General features: G+C 38.7%; 1 pseudogene; it reads right to left on the bottom strand.

Moving 5' to 3' along the window:
* Positions 1-18,898: 18,898 nt before the first annotated feature.
* Positions 18,899-20,258, bottom strand: LOC101435901 (lysine-rich nucleolar protein 1-like; annotated as a pseudogene).
* Positions 20,259-20,466: the final 208 nt, after the last annotated feature.

Genomic DNA, 20,466 nt, shown 5'->3' with positions numbered 1-20,466 from the left:
ACTGTGTTCCATAGTAGCTGTGCCATTTTACATTGCCACCAACAATGAATTAGTGTTCCTATTTCTCCATATCTGCTCCAACACTTGTTATTTTCAGTTTTTAAAAAAAAAATAGTAGCCATTCTAGTGGCTGTGAAATGGTATCTCATCACGGTTTTGATTTGCATTTCCCTGATGGCTAATGATGTTGCACATCTTTTCACAAGTTTTTTAACCATTTATTTTCGGAGAGATGTTTGTTAAAGTTCTTTGCCCAGTTTTTGAATCAGATTGCTTATCTTTTTGTTGTTAAGTTAAAGGATTTCTTTATATATTCTGGTTATTAACCCTTTATTGTGATACATGGTTTCCAAACATTTTCTCTCATTGGATAGGTTGTGGTTTTATTTTCCTGATAAAATCTTTGAGGATTGAAAGTTTTTTTATTTTGATGGGGTTGCATTTATTTTTCCTTTTGTTGCTTGTGCTTTGGGTATAAAACCTAAGAAACGATTGTTAACATGAGGTTCTAAAGATGTTTCCCTATATTTTCTCCTAGGAGTCTGATTGTTCTAGCTCTTATATTAAAAGCTTTGATGCAATTTGAGTTGATTTTTGTATATGACGTGAGGTAAGGGTCCTTCTTTTTTTGCACATGAAGATTCAGTTTTTCCAGCACCATTTGTTGAAAAGACTTTTCTTTCCCAATTGAGAAGTCTTTGTCCTAGTGTCAAAAATCAGTTGGCTGTAAATGTGAGGACTGATTTCTGAGCTCTCTCTTCTATTCCTTCTGCCAGTACCATGTTGTTTTGATTACTGAGGCTTTGAAATAAGTTTTAAGATAAGGAAGCTTGAGTCTTCCATCTTCATTCTTTGTTTTCAAGATGATTTTAGCTATTTGGGACCACTTACATTTCCATATAAATTTGATGTTTGCCTTTTCCATTTCTGCAAAGAAGATTGTTGGAATATTGATTGTAGTTGCATTAAATAACTTTCTTAGAGTAGTATTGACTTCTTAACAATATTTAGTCTTCCAATCTGTCAACATAGAACATTGTATCATTTATTTAATTCTTCAATCAATAGTTTGAGTAATATTTTGTAGTTTTCTTTGTATAAGGCCTTTGATATTTGATTAGTTTTATTCCTAGATGCTTGGTTCTTCTAGCTATTTTTTTTTCTTGATTTCTTCTTCTGATTGTTTATTGATTTTGTATAAAAGCACTACTGATTTTTTGGGTGTTGATCTTTAACCTGTCACTTTGCTGAATTCATTTATTAGCTCTAGGAGCTTTGTTGTGAATTTTCAGCATTTTATGTTAATAGAGTCATTTCATCTACAAATAGGGAAGGTTCTACTTCTTCTTTTCCAATTTGGATGCCTTTTATTTCTTCTTGCCTAATTGCTCCAGCAAGAACATCTAGTGCAATGTTGAATAACAGTGGTTAGAGTTGGCATCCTTGCTTTGTTCCTGATCTTAGAGAGAAGGTTTTCAGTCATTCACCATTAAGAAAGATGTTGGCTATAGGCTTTTTCTATATGCCCTTTATCATGTTGAGGAAGTTCCTTCTTTTCCTAGAGTTCTAAGTGTTTTTATCAAGAAGGATTCTGGATTTTGTCAAATACCTTTTCTGCATCAATTGAGATGATCAAATTTTTTTTTCTTCTTTCTGTTAATGTGGGATATTATATTAATTGATATTCTTATGTTGAACCAAACTTGCATACCAGGTATAAGTCCCATTTGATTATGGTATATAGTTTTTTCAACATGTTACTGGATTCAGATTGCAACTTTTTTTTTTTTTTTTTAATTTTTTTATTTTTTATTGACTTTGTAATAATATTACATTAAAAATATATATGTGAGGTCCCATTCAACCCCACCCCCCCACCCCCCCTCTCCCCCCCCCCCAACAACACTCGTTCCCATCATCATGACACATCCATTGGATTTGGTAAGTACATCTTTGGGCACCTCTGCACCTCATATACATTGGTTCACATCATGGCCCATACTCTCCTCTATTCCATCATGTAGGCCCTGTGAGGATTTACAATGTCCGGTGATTACCTCTGAAGCACCATCCAGGGCAGCTCCATGTCCCAAAGACGCCTCCACCTCTCATCTCTTCCTGCCTTTCCCCATACCCTTTGTCCATTATGTCCACTTTTCCCAATCCAATGCCACCTCTTCTATGTGGACACTGGATTGGTTGTGTCCATTGCACCTTTATGTCAAGAGGAGGCTCAGATTCCACCTGGATGCTGGATGCAATCCTCCCATTTTCAGTTGTAATCACTCTAGGCTCCATGGTGTGGTGGTTGTCCTTCTTCACCTCCATCTTAGCTGAGTGTGGTAAGTCCAATAAATCAGATTGTAGGTGCTGGAGTCTGTTGAGGCTCAGGATCTGGCTATCACATTGTCAGTCCAGAGATTCAAATCCCCTAAATATATCTTAAACCCCAACATTAACTGCACCTCCAGCACATTAGCATGAAAGTCTTATGAAGGGAGATCCCATCTGAGTCCAGATTCATCACACATAAACACCATTTCCAAAGAGGGGCCATCTGCCCTGGTAGTTAACCCCATCGGCCATGACCATAACTCCCATGGGTCTCTTTAGCCCTCAAAGGAACCAATATCTGGGGGTTGTATCTGCTTTATCTGTCTCTCTGACTCTGCTCAGTTGTGCATGAGGGCAAACCTTCTGCCAGCCTCCAGACTCTTTTTTAGAAACTCGTAGCCATATAAACTCATTTCTCCTTTCCATTTCCCCCTTACTTTAGGTCAAACAGCATTTTAAAGTCATGGTATTTTATGTAGACATGGATATTCTGCTGATCCGCATTGAACCTTCCGTATAAGGTCATTTTCCAGTTGCATCATCAGTTGGTAGTTGATAGTGGTCCCTCGTTGCCAGGGAGGCTCATCCCCGGGTGTCATGTCCCACGCTGGGGGGAAGGCATTGCATTTACATGCTGAGTTTGGCTTCGAGACTGGCCACATTTGAGTAACATGAAGGCTGACAGAAGGAAATTCCCAGGCACAAAGTTGCTCTAGGCCTTGTTATTATTTTGGGTTTATCAGCTCACAAGCATAGTCATTAGTATCAGGGGCTCACTGTTGAACCCTCACTCCCTCCCGGTCCCCACCACTGTACCTGGGAGACTGTCGCTGCTCCCCTAGGGACCACGACAGACAGATTGCAACTTTTGTTGAGTATTTTTGCACTTATATTCATGAAAGATATTGGTCTATAGTTGTCTTTTCTTGTTGTTGTCTTTATCTGGCCTTGGTATGAAGGTCACCTTTGTATTAGTCTTGTATTGGTCTTTGAATTAGTCAGTCAGAATGAGTGCTAATGTAAATACCAGAACTCTGTTGGCTTTTATAAAGGGTATTTTTTGGGGGTAGAAGTTTACAGTCACAGGCCCTAAAGAGTCCTACTCAAGGTACCATAAAGGTACTTTCTCACCCAAAGTTTGTTGCCGCGTGTTGACTCAAGATAGCTGCCGGTCTCTGTTAGGGTTCAGCGTTCATCTTTCCTCTTAAGGCTGTGTGGCCCCAGCTTCTCCTGATCTCAGCTGTAGGCTGGCATAAAGCTTATCTCTATTCCTGGGGCTTGTTTCTTTCTGGGCTCAGCTGCTCTAGTCTCTTCACAAGGTCAGCTGTAGACTATCAGGCTCATCTCTCTTTCCCAGGCCACAGGATCCTGTCTAAGGAACAGTCTCTCTTCCTCTGTGTTCTTCTCTGTGTGTTTACTTCCATGTGACATCTGTTTTATCAACTCAGGGGAGCGGGATTCAACACTGAGTCGCACTCTAATGATGTGGTTGGATCAGAGCCCTAATCTCAACATATTTTAAGCAGATGTCTCAGCTGAATCTAATACAATCAAAGGATTATCATGCCATAGAAACTGACTAGTTTATAAACATATTCTGTATCTCTTTATACAATTCATAAATAATATCAAACTGTTACAGTCTTGTAGAATGAATTAGGGAGTATTTCATCCTCTTCAATTTTTTGTAAATGTTTGAGCAGAATTGGAGTTTAGTCTTCTTGGCCTGCTTTAGAATTCCCTTGTGAAGCCATCTGGTCCTGGGATATCCTTTATTGGGAGGCTTATTTTTTACTTTTTTATTAAATAGTTTTATTGAAATATATTCACCCACCATAGAATCCATCCACAGCACACAATCAAAAACTCTTAGTGTAATCACAGAGTTGTGCATTTATCACCACAATTTCAGAACATGTCATTACCCCATAAAGAAAAACCTCATACCTCTTTTACTCCGTTATTGACATTTAACATTGAGGTAGTAACTTTGTTGCAATTAATGAAAGAATATAAAAACATTACTTTTAACTATAGTCCATAGTTTGCCTTAGGTGTATTTTTCCCATTTACCACCCTATTATTAATACTATGTAATTGTATTGCTTATTTGTTATACTTCATGAAAGAATGTTCTTACATTTGTATTGTTAACCACAGGATTCACTGTGTTGTACAGTCCTGTGTTTTGTACAATTCATCCCAAATGTACACGCAAAGGCTTTCAGTCTAATAACAGAGTTGTGCTGTCATCATCACAGTCCGTTTTAGAACATGCCCACTACTACAAAAAGAAAAATCCTATGCTCCTTATAACTACCTACTGTTGATGTTTAGCATTGATATAATCCCTTCATTGTAATTGATGAAAAAATATTACAGCATTACTGTTAACTATAGTCCATAAATTCCATTAGTTGTATTTTTCCTGTATATCATCATATTATTAATACCTTGTATTAGTGATGTACATTTATTCTAGCTAATGGAAGAACACTCTTTTATTTGTACTATTAACCACATTCCTCATCCATCACCAAGGTCACTATATTACACAGTCCCAAGATTATTCTCAACCTTTCATTCTATTAACAGTTATGACCCTAGACTATACCCTTTCAGCCACTACCGCTTCTATAAATTAGTTTTGCTACTTATACTCACTGTAATGTGTTACCATTATCTCTATCCACTTACAAACCTTTACAACCAAATTTACTAAAAATTATACAGACATTAAGCATCAGCTCCTCCTTCTCAACCTTCATTCTATCTCCTAGTAACCTACACTCTAGGTTTTAACTCTATGAGTTTACTCATTATATTTAGATCATATTAGTGAGATCATACAATATTTGTGTTTTGTGTCTGGATTATTTTACTCTACATAATGTTCTCAAGGTTCATTCATGTTGTCTTATGCAACCTGACTTCATTTTGTGCATACTACATTTTGTTTATCCATTCATCAGTAAATGAACATTTGGGTTGTTTCCTTCTTTTGACAATTGTGAATAATGCTGCTATGAACTTTGGTGTACAAATGTCACTTTGCATCCCTGCTTTCAGTTCTTCTGAGTATATTCCTAGTAATGAGCTTGCTGGATCATATGGCAGTTCCTTTTTTTTTTAACTTTAAAAAATTTTTTATTTTTTAAAGATACTTAGATTGCATAAATGATACATTAAAAATGTAGGAGATTCCCATATGCTCCACTCCCTACCCCTCCCACATTTTCCCACATTAACAACACCCTTCATTATTTTGGTAGATTTGTTTTAATGGATAAACACATATTGGAGCTTTGCCTATGCCTATCATTGCAACGTCATTCAGGCAATTCAAACGTCCCAAAAATGCCCCCATATTACATCTATTTTTCCACTTTTCCTCCCTTCAGAACCCCCAGTGGCCACTGTCTCCATTCTGAGAAAGAGCTAAACTGTCTTCCACAGAGGCTGAACCATTCTCTATCCCCTCTAACAGTGAAGGAGAGTTCCTGTTTCTCCACATCCTCTCCAAAACTTGTAGTCTTCTGTTCCTTTTTTAAAAATAGTGCCCATTCTATAAGTTATGAAAAGATAGCTCACTGCAGTTTTTGATTTGCATTTCCCTAGTATCTAGTGATGTTGAACATATTTTTATGTGCTTTTTAGCCATTTGTATTTCCTCTTTGGAAAAATATCTATTCAAGTCTTTTGCCCATTTTTAAAATTGGGTTGTTTGTCTTTTTATCATTGGGTTGTATGATCTCTTTACATGTCATGGAAATCGAATCTTTATTGGATATGTGGTTTCTAAATATTTTCTCCCATTGACTAGGCTGCCTATTCATCTTCTTGACAAAGTCATATGAAGATCAAAAAGTATTTAATTTTGAGGCACTTCCATTTATCTTTTTTTTTTTCAATGCTTGTACTTTGGGTGTAAAGTTTAAGAAACCACCACCACCTGCAAGATCTTGAAGATGTTTCCCTACATTTTCTCCTAGGAATTTTATGGTTCTAGCTTTTATACTGAGATCTTTGATTCATTTTGAGTTAATTTTTGTATAGGATGTGAGACTACATCCTCTTTATTTCTTTTGGATATGTTTAATCCAGTTCTCCCAACACCATTTCTTAAGCAGACTGCTCTGATCTAGTTGGGTGGATTTGACAGCTTTGTCAAAATCAATTGACCATAGGTGTGAGAGTCTATTTCTGAACTCTCAGTTTGATTCCATTGGTCAATACATCTGTATGCCAGTACTGTGCTGTTTTTGCCACTATAGCTTTGTAATAAGCTTTAAAGTGAGGAAGTCTGAGTCCTCCACCTTCCTTCTTTCTATTGGGACATTTAAAAAAATTTTTAATGATCATCTTAACTGATTTTATTCATTTAAAAATTTTTTTCTCCTCCTCCCACTCCCCTGCCCTGCTGTTTTGGCTGTCTATGTCCATTTGCTGTGTGATCTTTTCCATCTATTTCTCTTTTCATCTTTTCTTCTTGTCTTTCTCCTCTAGGATTCACTGGAATTTGATCCTGGGATTCTCTGATGTGGAAAGAGGTTCCCTGTCATTTGTGCCACCTCAGTTCCTGGTTTCTGCTGTGCTTCACCTTGACTCTTCCCTTCATCTCTCTTTTGTTGTATCATCATCTTGCTGTGTGACTCACTTGTGTGGGGTACAGGCTCGCTGCATGGGCACTAGTCACCAAGCAGGTACTCACGTGGGCACTCAGCTCGTCATGGCAGGCACTCGTGTGGAAACTTGGCTCACAGTGCAGGCACTTGACTCACCACGCAGACGCTCAGCTCGCCATGCAGGCACTTGGCTCACCATGCAGGCACTGCTTTGGACACTCGACTCACCATGTGGGGACTTGGCTTACCACGTGAACACCCACATGGACACTCAGCTTGCCGTGTGGGCACTAGGCTCACCACATGGGCACTTGGTTCATCGTGTGGGCACTTGGTTCACCATGTGGGCACTGGCTTACTGTGCAGACATGCTTTCTCTTCTTGATCCCCAGGGATCAAACCCAGGTCTTCCCATATGGTAGGTGGAGGCCTTATCACTTGAGCCACATTCACTTCCCTATTTGAGCCACATCTGCTCTCTGGGACATTTTTGATTAATGATTCAATCTCTTTACTAGTAATCGATTTGTGGAGATTTCTATTTCTTCTCAAGTCAATATAGGTAGGTTATGTGTTTCTAAGAATTCATTCATTTCATCTAGGTTATGTAATTAATGTCATACAGTTGTTCATAGTATCCTCTTATAGTTGTTTTTATTTCAGAAGGGTTGTTATTAATGTCCCCTTTTCATTTGTGATTTTTTTGTATCCACTCTTTTTTACTTTATTAGTCTACCTAAGGGTTTGTCAATTTGATTGAACTTTTTGTTGATTATATCTATTATTTTTCATTTTTATTTCATTTATCTGTTATAACCTTTGTTATTTCCTTCTTTCTGCTCACTTTGAGTTTAGCTTGCTCTTTTTTCTAGTTTTTTCAGTTTTGAAGTTAGGTCTCTCATTTGAAGTCTTTTTTTTGTGTGTGTGAAAATAAGAATATACTAAGTTCTTTAAGTTATTACTGGCATTTATTCAGATGATGGCCATAAGATAAGTTGATAGAAAACATATAATTGTGTTACTCTTCTCTGACCCTCCACTCAGACTCCTACTAAAAGGAATTGAGGATAACCCCCTTTTGGTATGAGGCCTCTTCAGCCTTGAGTCACCAGCAGCAGACTTTCCCTACCTGGTTATCTGTTTTCTATGCATTTATGTTATATCTGTCTTCTCTAATTGGAACAAGGTATTTACTATCTAATTTGCTAGTCATAAGAAAGGGCTGATGGAGATAAAGAGGATCTCTATTTTTTGAACCCATTAATTTCAGTTATAGGAAGAGCTGGTTTGGTTGTAGGTGATACTGTTAGCAGATGACTTTGGGGTTCCTCAACTGAAATGTCATATTGGGAAGTCTCTTCTAGGCCTTGCTGTGTCTGATCCTTATGAACCAAGCCTGACAGTTGGTACTAGGATGCTGAGTAAATGAAAGAAGCTTGGCTATAAAGAGCCATCTGTCTACTTTATTTGGATTAAGCCACCTTCCTAAAATGCTCATTTAGTCTTTTTGTTTTCAACATAATATTGATTCGCTTATTTACAAATTAGCTTCCTGCCTAACTTTGGAAATGCAGATAAGTACGAGGGCTTTTTATTTGGGGAAATGTTTTATCATTATGATAGGATGAATTGCATTTGAAGATAGGCCACAACCACTGAAGTTAGAGGAAAAGCACAGAGAATTTTATCAAATTGCTAACACTATGCAATTAAGATTGCTGCTGCCTTCTACTGTCTACATGCTTGTTTTACAGTGTGCCACTGGAGCAGAGGAAAAAGATTGCAGAGTCATAAACTAACAGATTTTAGTATATAAAAATATTCTTAATTCTTTATGGAAAACTGTCTTTTATTGGTTGAAGGGATTCAGATTTCTTTTCAAATGATTTACAAATTTTTAATACTTTATTTATCTACTATTTTTAAAAAAGATACTTAGATTACATAAATGATACATAAAAAATATAGGGAATTCCCATATGCCCTACTCTCTATCCCTCCCACATTGACAATATCCTTCATTAATGTGGTACATTTGTCACAATTGATAAACACATATTGGCTCATTGCCACTAAGTGTAGATTATAGTTTACGTTGTAGTTTCAACTCTTTCTTGCACAACTTTGAAAGTTATGACAAGATATATAATGGCCTGTGTCTGTCATTGCAATGTCATACAGGTCAATTCCAATGTCCTGAAAATGCCCCCATATTACACCTATTTGTTTCCACTCCCTCCCTCAGAACCTCTGGTGGCCACTGCATCCACATTAATGATAAAAGTTTTTCCATTGCTAGAATAACAATAATTCTATAATAGAATAACAGTGAGTCTGCTCTAGTTCATCGTTCATTCTCCAGTTCTGAGGATCCTGGGATGGTGATGCCCACTCCATCTCTAATCAAGAGGGGGGAAAGCACCATAAAATGAGATATATATTTTCCTATTGACTAATGATATCGAACATCTTTTCATGTGTTTATAGACCATTTGTATATATCTAGTGGTTTAGTTATGTGTTTCCAATATTGCCTTCCTATTTATAGCTTCTTATTTTCCATTTTTTGAAGAACTTATTTGCACCTAAAATGGTTCCCATATAGATAAACTAGAAGTTGATGCAACATTTACATTCAGATTTATAGACATTTAAATTCAAATTTCTCCATTTTGGTTGCTAAGAAGAAAAGCAAATTAACAAAGATATAAACAACATTAATATCCTTGATTTAGTAGGTCTATACTGAGTTCTCCATCCAAAGATTTATGTCATACAGAGCATATTTATTGAGCAAAACTAAATTAAATTATTGATAAAATTTTAAAAAGATAATGATAAAATCTCCATTTATTTTGCACATTTAAATGCAGATTAATGGAATTAATATCCACCTCAACACATTTTTTAAAGTACAGCAGCATAAAACAAAGAAGAAAGGAGACAGCTAAGAGGGGGATAAATCACACAACAAAAAGGTATATAAGTTGAGAAAAATCAAGACAAAAAATTAGATTTTTGAAAAGCTAATACAAATGATAAATCTCTGATAAGACAGAGAAAAAAAGAGAAAAGTCACAGTTAATCTAAGTAAATACAATGTGTGTTTCTGTTTCTTTATATATTAAAGTTTTAAAATGTTTTGGTTTCTGTTTTTCCACAGAGTCACACAAGTGGTACATTTCAGAATTCATGTGAAACATTTATTTAGGAATGGATGTTTGTCCATTTCTTTATAAGCAATCTTACCATTTACAATATATAATTTTAATTAATTCTCATAAGATGCATTGTTGAATCTCTCAAAAAAAAGAATTTTGGGAAATACATATTAGAAAGTGGTATCTGAAGAAATATTAGTTGATAGCTACTGCTATAACATATAGGACAATAGAAGACGGCTGACCACAGAGAAATATCATTTTCTGGGAAACAGATCTGAGAGTAGAAATCCTAGAGGACATCCATATGGCATCTATGGATGATACCAGGAATGCATCCTTGGTGTAGTGAGGACGGAGAGAACGTCAGAAATGACATCTCTCTCTGCAGTCTCTCCTGGAGAGAAGAGTTTCCATGGGTGGGGTATGCATGTCAGTCTGAAAGAGCAGAGAAAATAGGTTGAATCTGGAGTATTGAGAGAAAATAAGCAGGAGCAGAAGAGCAGAAGAGGTTGTATGACTATGCAACTTTCTCCTCACACACCAAGCAGACACTTTTCTCACCCAGAAGCGGAGGAAAACATAGCCCTGGAGAGAAAATATGATTCTCCTATCAAACACATCCAATCAGTGAAAGAGCTGGGCCTAAAACTAATGTCTCCTGAATCCCTCTCCATTGTTTTTTCCCTTTCCAGCACAATGTCATACCACATAAAGAAAATGAAGAGCTGAAAGCCCATGGCTATTAATCTCCTTGACAAACCTATAATACTTAGTAATAACTATGGAGCAATAGCAATTTATGGTTTAAAAGCTCTTAAATGAATAGCTGTTAGTAATAATCACTGGGTTATTAATTACATTGATCTTTTTTTTTTACATTTTTTTTATTGACTTTGTAATAATATTACATTAAAAAAATATATATATATGAGGTCCCATTCAACCCCACCACCCCCACCCCACCTCTCCCCCCCCCCCCCCCAGCAACACTCATTCCCATCATCATGACACATCCATTGCATTTGGTAAGTACATCTTTGGGCACCTCTGCACCTCATGGTCAATGGTCCACATCATGGTCCATACTCTCCCCCATTCCATCCAGTGGGCCCTGTGAGGATTTACAATGTCCGGTGATTGCCCCTGAAGCCCCATCCAGGGCAGCTCCATGTCCCCAAGACGCCTCCACCTCTCATCTCTTCCTGCCTTTCCACATACCCATCAGCCACCATGTCCACTTTTCCTAATCCAATGCCACCTTTTCTATGTGGACATTGGATTGGTTGTGTCCATTGCATCTCTATGTCAAGAGGAGGCTCAGATTCCACATGGATGCTGGATGCAATCCTCCCACTTTCAGTTGTAATCACTCTAGGCTCCATGGTGTGGTGGTTGTCCTTCTTCAACTCCATCTTAGCTGAGTGTGGTGAGTCCAATGAATCAGATTGTAGGTGCTGGAGTCTGTTGAGGCTCAGAATGTGTCTATGATAATTAAAGTACATGTATTCAAGTTAATGAACTCAAATATTTATAAATTTTAATAGTTGTATAACAAACATGGGAGAAATATGAACAAGAATACTGCATCAGAACTTAGTCTAGGGATTTCTATTTATGAATTTTTAAGAGAGAATCTTGGGTTCTAAGTGGCACAAGGATCAGCACTATGGCACATTTTTCACAAGGTAACGGGCACCAATAACAATTGGGGATGTTCTGTCTTGCAGTAAATGGCAATAATGGTTTTCTGTTAAGAGATCTTATATATCTTTTGTTGGATTTATTCTTAAATCTTTGATATTTTTATGTTATTTTAAATAATGTCTAAGTTGCAATTTTCAATTGTTGGTATACAGACATATAATTGATGTTCCAGTTTCCTAAATTTGCTCAAGCAGACAATAAAATGGATTGGCTTTTAACAGTGATAATTTATTAGTTTACAAGCTTACAGTTTTGAGGCTGAGAAAATTGCCCAGATTAAGGCATCATCAGGTGTTGCTTTCTCCCTGAAGACTGGCTGCCAGTGATCCCAGAATTTTCTATCACATGGCAATGCACATGGCAGCATCTGCTGGTCTCTCCTTTCTCTTCCAGGTTTCTTTGCTTCCAGCTTCTTGCTTCCATGTCTTTTTCTTTACCTGAATTTCATCCTCTTACAAAGAACCCCAGTAGGAGGATTATGACCCACCCTCGGTGTAGCAGTTTGATATCATTTATGAATTCCAAAAATAGATATTGGATAATGTTTGTAAATGGGTCTGTTTCTCTGGGTATATTAGATTGTATTGGATTCAGAGATTTTCACTTTTGCTTGATTAAATTATGATCAAGACTTTGATTGGGCCATATCAGTAGGATGTTTAGTTCCTGATCCCTGGGTAGGCAGGGTCTCACAGAGAAAACAACATGGCAGAGGAGTTAGCTGGAGGAGAAAGAGAAGGCTTCATTAGACATGGCAGAGGCCCTGGGAAGAGAGATGAGCCGTTTGCCTGATAGTATACAGCTGGCCTTGTGGAGCGAGCAGAGCAGCTGAGCCCAGAAAGAAACAAGCTCCAGGAGAGAGAGGAGACTTATTCCATCTTACAGCTGATGTTGGCAGAAGCTTGGACCCAGAGCCTTAAGGGGAAGAGGAAGCTTGAACCTTTGCAGACATCAGCAGCCATCTTGCTCCAGCATATGGTAACAGATTTTGGTGAAGGAAATAAATTATGCCTTATGACCTGGTATCTGTAAGCTTCTACCCCAAATAAATACCCTTTTATAAAAGCCAACAAGTTTCTGGTATTTTCATCAGCACCCCTCTAGCTGACTAATACACAGGGCTATACCTTAACTGAACTAACCCTAATCAAACGATCCTAATTATAGTAAGTTTACACTCAGAGGAATGATTAGCTTTAAGAACATGATTTTCTGGAGTACATACAGCTTAAATGATCACAATTGGCTTTTATATACCCATTGCATATTATGCTGAATTCACATATTAATTATAAATGACTTGATTGTAGATTCTTTTGGATGTTTAACATCACAATCATGTTATCTATGAATAATGATATTTTTACTGCTTCCTTTACAATACTCTGCTCTTTTATTATTATTATTATTTTTTATTGACTTTGTAATAATATTACATTAAAAATATATATGTGAGGTCCAATTCAACCCCACCCCCCCACCCCCCCCTCTCCCCCCCCCCCCCAACAACACTCGTTCCCATCATCATGACACATCCATTGGATTTGGTAAGTACATCTTTGGGCACCTCTGCACCTCATAGACAATGGTCCACATCATGGCCCATACTCTCCTCCATTCCATCCAGTGGGCCCTGTGAGGATTTACAATGTCCAGTGATTACCTCGAAGCACCATCCAGGGCAGCTCCATGTCCCAAAGACGCCTCCACCTCTCATCTCTTCCTGCCTTTCCCCATACCCATCGTCCACCATGTCCACTTTTCCCAATCCAATGCCACCTCTTCTATGTGGACATTGGATTGGTTGTGTCCATTGCACCTCTATGTCAAGAGGAGGCTCAGATTCCACATGGATGCTGGATGCAATCCTCCCATTTTCAGTTGTAATCACTCTAGGCTCCATGGTGTGGTGGTTGTCCTTCTTCAACTCTTTTATTATTTATGTGTTTGTTTGCTTATTTATTTATTTCACCTTATTACACTGGCTAGAATTTCTAGTCTCTGTTGAATAGACATGAGAGTGGGCATCTTGGCCTTCTTGTCAATCTCAGAGGGAAAACTTTAATCATTTTGCAACTGTGTAGGGTTTATTAAATATTCTTCATTAGATCAAGAAATGTTCTTTTTAGCAGTCCTAGTCTGCTAAGAGGTTTTTTTCTTTAATCATGAATTGATACTCAATTTTACCAAATGTTTTTCTGAATCTACTGAGATAATCATATGATTTCAATTTTATTCTCTGTATCTGGTGAATTACATTGATTGATTTTCAAATTCTAAACCAACTTTGCTTTCTTGAAATAATCCAGTTTGATTATTTTATATTATTCTTTAAAATATTTCATTTTACTTGATAATGTTTAAGATTTTTCCATCTCTGTTTCTGTAATTTTTAAAATAATGCCTTAGTTTTGAAATCAAGGATATGATGACTTTATGAAATGTAGAAGGAAATGTTCTCACTTTTCAATTTTTGGGAAAATAATTGGTATATTACTGATATTATTTATTCCTAATGTTGCTGAATGAATTTTCTTTTGAAACTATTTGACCTTTGTAAATTTTTTGGAAGTGTTTTAATTAGAGCTTTACTTTTCTTCAAGTTACCCACCATTCCATATTTTTATTTCTTTTATCAGTTTTACTTTTTTATTTTTTAAAGAGTTATTTATTTATTTATTTCTCTCCCCTTCCCTCCCCCCCATTGTCTGTTCTCTGTGTCTATTTGCTGCATCTTCTCTGTCCACTTCTGTTGTTGTCAGCAGCACGGGAATCTGTATTTCTTTTTGTTGTGTCATCTTGTTGTGTCAGCTCTCTGTGCTTGTGGCACCATTCCTGGGCAGGCTGCACTCTCTTCCACGCTGGGCGGCTCTCCCTATGGGGCGCACTCCTTGTGCGTGGGGCTCCCCCGCGTGGCATGGAGACACCCCTGCATGGCAGGGCACTCCTTGTGCCCTGCATATGGGCCAGCTCCCCACAGGTCAAGGAGGCCGGGGGTTTGAATCGCAGACCTCCCATGTGGTAGACGGATATCCCAACCACTGGGCCAAGTCCGCTGCCTCTTTTATCAGTTTTAATAGCTTGTTTTATTGTATGAATTTTTTTATTTTCACTAAATATTTTCATCATTGGAAAAATTCTTTAAAATAGGAATTTTTTTTTAAAAGGCTGGAGAGTAAATATTTTATGCTTTGGGAGCTTATGATCTGTTTTAACTCTTCAACTCTGCAGTTGTAGTGAGAAAACAAACATAGAAAATACATAAATGAATAGATGTAGTTGAATTCCAAAAACTTGATTTATAAAAACAGGCAGCAGACTGGATTTGGTCTAAAAGTCATAGTTTTCTGAACCGTGGTTTATAATATATGGTACTGTTCAAATACTCAATAAGTGGCCTTTATTTCACAAAATTGGTATTTCCATTAAAATGACTTTATGTAATATTTTTACTATATGATGCTGCTTAAAGGAAACACAATTGGCAGATCAAGTATTATACTCTGAATCATCTCTTCAGCTTTGAGGCTACAAATGTTGGACAGTACTGGCTCTCAAATCTGTCTCAGTGAATTGATATTACTCTTACATTAATCTGAATTTGAATTTTCACATTATTTTAGGTATTTATTGCACCAGCGGGAGCGTCTGAATCATCTGCTGCCCTGCCCATGCAGAAGCTTAGATTTTGTGTTCTTATGTGCAGTTTTCCTGTGCCCATTACTAAATCAATAAATCAGTCTCTGAAAATCAAGGTCTATGGTGGACAAAGTCTACTATCATTAGGAAGGATGGAGAAATAAGGAATCCAACCAAGAATTTTTGGAAATAAGGTAGAAATGAGTTCCAGTTCTAGAAATCAGAAATCCAACATGAATCTCACTGGGCTAAAACCAAGGTGTTGGCAGGGAATTTTCTGGAAGCTCAGAGGTAGAATGTTTTCTTGCCTCTTTCAACTCCTACAGGCCTCCCAAATTCCTGGGCTCATGGTCTCTTCCATATTCAATACCAACAAGGGCCGGTTGAATCTTTTTCACACCAAGTTGCTCTAATACCTACTCTTCTGCTTCTTCCAGTTAAAGACCCTTGTAATTACACTGGGCCCACCTGGATAATTCAAGCTCTTCTCCCTCTTTTTAAGTCATCTGATTAGCAACCTTCACTCCATCTGTGCCCTTAATTCCCCTTTGCCTTGGTGCTCCAACATATTCACAGGTGCTGGTGATTTTGGACATCTTTGGGGGTCGGGTGGGGAGACTTTTACTTTGCATATCACAAGAGCTAAATAGTTGTAATGGTTTGTAGAGCTGAACACACAATTTAATTTATTTTAAGGGAGAATCTTAAAAAATTTTCTCCAAAAAAATATTTTGGGTGGGTTTGTGGTTGTGGGAAGGTGGCCTCGGAGCAGAGTCAGTGGGCTAAGTCAGACAGAGCAAGAATCATTCCAAGAACTAAAGTGATAAGAACCATGAGGTTTGGGGACACAGTGGGAGGAGATGATGAGAAGAGAAACTTGCCACTTAAAGAGTGTCAGGCAGTGAGAAATCTGAGGGAGTAATGACCAATAGACTTGAGGATAAGGTTGTTAAATATTCAACTAAAATCAAGCTGTGCTATATGCCACACTCCCTACACCCATCTTCCCCAAATTCAAAGTAGAAATTCCACAAATTGCCTTGTTCCAATGGAGACAGGCTGAATTATATTGAGTCAAGGTTTGAGGTCAGTGGCAAAGAGGGGCAGCCCCAAAACAACCTGGGAAGTACAGATAGTAACTCTTCCAAGACTGAAAACTGTTTCAGGACACTCACTTGAGTGATGGTGGATTGAACCAATGAAAGAAGCTGAGAGGAACAAGCTCCAGCTGTAGGTCCCTCTGCCTCTTGCTGCCCTGGCTGACCAGTCTTCTCTGGTTTGACCCTGCTTCCAAAACAAGCTTAAAGAAGTTCCTGAATCTATACCAAGACAACAAGCTCTTCCTTGAGAAAGAGGAACTCTTAGAACAATTATCCAGAGCCCTATCAAGTTAGAAGCCAGTCCTACTAGAGACTATTTATACTAAGCAGCAGATGGTAAAAGCCCTTAGCATCACCCCTTACTGCATAGGCTTAGATGGGGGCAAGAAATTGGATAAACTGGTCATCCACTCTCCAGAATTATGCCCAAGAGACAGCCAAGAGCAATCTTCCTGATGAGCTGAGGCATGTCTAAATTGTAGTATGATTTCTAAGCAGGATGAAGCTACTTAAGAGTAGAAATGGTTGACAGATTCCTTTTTACATGGAGTGGATTATTGTAGTATTTATCAAGGATTTCTTCCCCACACCAAGGAAAAGTCACCCTTAAGAGCTACCTCAAATGCAGAACTTTATCTGTCCAGACATTTAGATGGCCCTATCCATTCTGCATCACAAGGCAGAATCCATGTAAGGCCAAATTCTTGTTCTGAAAGAGAATACCAAATGGTTACTTGCTAGCTCACTTGATCTCAAGGCTCACTGGTCAGGGCCCAGGGCCCAGGGAAGGCCAATGTCTGAAGTGGCCAGTCTTACCCCTGCCTGGTGGGGCAGTAGTGGACTGGCTTGAGAATGATCACCCACCACCCCTGCTGGTGGCTGGTTCAGGAATGGGCAAATGAGTCATCACAAAGAATCTCTTAAGGGTCTTCTGGAGGTTTTCCTAAGCCACAACATTTTTTTCTTATTCCTCTGGAATGTTCTAGTGTCTTGACATGCTGCCTGCAGGTGCTACAGCCATACTTCCACCAGCACGATGAAGCTAACACTGAGGATTATGGAGCAAGAAAGAAGAGAATATTTCCTTGGTGAGCTGTTAAATCAGTGCCCAATATCAGGACTTCTGTCCTGTGAGACTGAATTTCCCAATGGCTTAGACCTGAGCTGGGGAGTCTGCAGGGGTGTGCATGCCAAGTGATGCAGAACTGACCCACTCAGAGCCTGTGTTTAGGGATACAGAATGTATATTAGATTAACAAAAAGACGGTGGTGTCACTCCAGCCATTCACTTGGAGCTGGGCAGGGCCTGTGGCAGAGTCCAGACTTGGGAGTAATGGGATTCACCATCCCCAGAACTAATGGGACAACTTCTTGTGTCATAACCCCATGTCTGTGACATCTTATCTTCCACCTCCACCAGAGAAGTCACCTGTATTCCTTCACTCTGATCACAAAGGATCAAATAAAACATACACCTGGGAATTTGCAAGTGGTTCATTTGGAAGATTTACCACTCTCCAAAATTCCTTGTTTGAAGTTCCTTTAAAACATAAAAACTATGAGTCCAAACCCAGCACTTCAGATCTAAGGTAGGTGGCCAGAACAGGCAAGACTGGTATAGAAACATAATTCACAGTAGCACGGGAAGCTTGACCACATCTGCTTCATGACATTTCACAAGCAGCAACTATCCCAAGACTTGGGAGAGGGAAGTGAGCATACCAATTTTTTTTCATTATTCACTCTATTTCCTGATTGAGATTTAGATATGTAATAAAGCTTCAATTTCTTAAACCAAAATATATTTTCATCCCAAGTATCTGGGTAAAATTTCCAAGAAGGGTTGCCACAGTGTGGGATGGTGACTTAGGGCCTGTAGGACAAAAGGACACCATTTAGCACTCACCAGCTGGGTGAGCCCAGGCAATTACTTCCTTCCTGAATCTCAGTCTACTCATCTATAAGATGGGAGTAGTAATAACACCTATTTCATAGAATTATGATCATTAAATGCAATAATGTGAGGAAAACACTTAACAGTGCCTGGCACATGCTAAATGCTCAGTAAATGGTAACTATTATTATTCACACACACATATATTCAAACAGGGATGTAATATTTAGTGCAGCAAAGGGTAGGTTTTAGCCACTGAGATATCCTCTTAGATCCTGAAATATGAACTGCTCCCAACCTATTTCCTCTACGTACATCAAGATAGTTGTTCTGCATCTTCACAGCAGTTTGATTTGAAATAACTGGCCCATGGCTTTAATCTGCATAAATGAATAAATAAAGCTATTTTGGCAGCTTTTCAAAACAAGACACTAGAGCTTAATCTTCATACTTGATGGATCTGGAAACATTCCTGTAATATAAAATACTTTAACAGGGGCAGTGGAGAAACTGAGGCCACTATCTCGGTTGTCCTTCCAGCTCATGGCCCAGTAATGGCCTTGGTGTAGGTTCTGCTGCAGGGTGTTGACTGCCTTCTTGTTGAGTGACATGCTGGGTCTTCTTATTCTCCTGGGGGACTGGGTGCAGCTGAATGAAGGGGGCAGGTTTTTGAAGCCACCCATAGGTTTGAGAAATTTCAGTTTCTGATTCTCATTTTCAAAACCAGCAGTATCCCACTGGCCAAACTGGGTTCCTGTCCATGTCCTGGTTTGAGAAGCTTCCATTTTGCCCAACTCACAATGAATCTCTTCTTATGAAGCCTTTTGCTTCATCTGGTCGATGTGAGTCTCATTCATGTTGCCTTTCTTTTCCAGCACCCCCTCCAAATCTGTGTCTGCCTCCTCTTCACAAGGTTCTCCCATGTCCTCTCTCACCTTCCTGTTCTTTTTCTTTCTCTTCAGGGCCAGCTCCTCAATGCCTGACTGCTCTGACTGTTTCTTGGACTTTGTCTTTTTATTCATGGTGTCTGGGGTCCCTCTCCTATCATGATGTATTTTAAAGTCTCAAGTTTATCTGGCTTCTTTTAACTTCTTTTCTTAGGGCTGCTTTCCATGGACCTGGAAGCCTCAGAAGGCATCTCTCTTTGGGTGGATTTTCTTTGTCTTCTTGATGCTGTGTGCCCCTAGGCTGCCTCCTCTTCTCTGTGCCTCCTTACTGGGCAAGCACAGAGAACATCCCTGGCCTCACAAAACCAGGGATTCTTGGCTGAGAAGGCTCCTGTATGCTCAGCCTTTTTCTCTTTCTTGTGCTTTTTGAACCTCTTGCCATCTCTGGTCACTGACTCATCCTGTCTGGGGTCTGAGGTGGTCTCCATCCCCAAGGAGTTGATAAGGACTTCCTCTTCTTCCCACAGTGGAACTTGGAGGAACCCAGAAACTGCTTCCTGGAATTGGGTGACTTCTCTGTCCACCTGGCCTGCAAAGCAGTCCCAGGTTCTAGGTGGTCCTCTCAGATGAGAGTGCTCTGGCCTTTCTTTCTCTTCTTCACTCCAAGTATCTCAGGGACCTGTCCCTGGATCACATTCTTTGAAGGGGATGTGGCTCTTCTAGGAGAAACCTCAATGAAATAATTGTCTTCTTTTAGATCAAATGCTGAATCTCTGTTTTTAAAATCTTCTCCTCCTCCTCTTCCTTCTCTTCCTCTACCTTTTCCTTCTCCTTTTCTCCTCCTCCTCTTTCTTCTTCCTTTTCTCTGGGACCCCAAGGCCCAGGTCTATTTTTCAGGTCTTGGTGATCATTTCCTTAGGCCAAACTCCCTGTTTCCACAAGAGCAACCACCCAGCCATGACCTCATTATATTTTTAATGTCTGTGATATTTGTAGGGCTGTTCCTCTCTTTATTCCTGATATTGCTAATATGCACTTTTTTCTCTCTTTTTCTTGATTGATGTTTATAGAAGTTTATCAATTATAATTGTCTTTTCATAGAACCAACTTTTGTCTTTG

Source organism: Dasypus novemcinctus, chromosome 13 (assembly GCF_030445035.2).
Source record: "Dasypus novemcinctus isolate mDasNov1 chromosome 13, mDasNov1.1.hap2, whole genome shotgun sequence".
Classification (NCBI taxonomy): Eukaryota; Metazoa; Chordata; class Mammalia; order Cingulata; family Dasypodidae; genus Dasypus; species Dasypus novemcinctus.
Note: the sequence above shows the minus strand (reverse complement) of the source record. Positions and strands in the feature narration are given on the sequence as shown.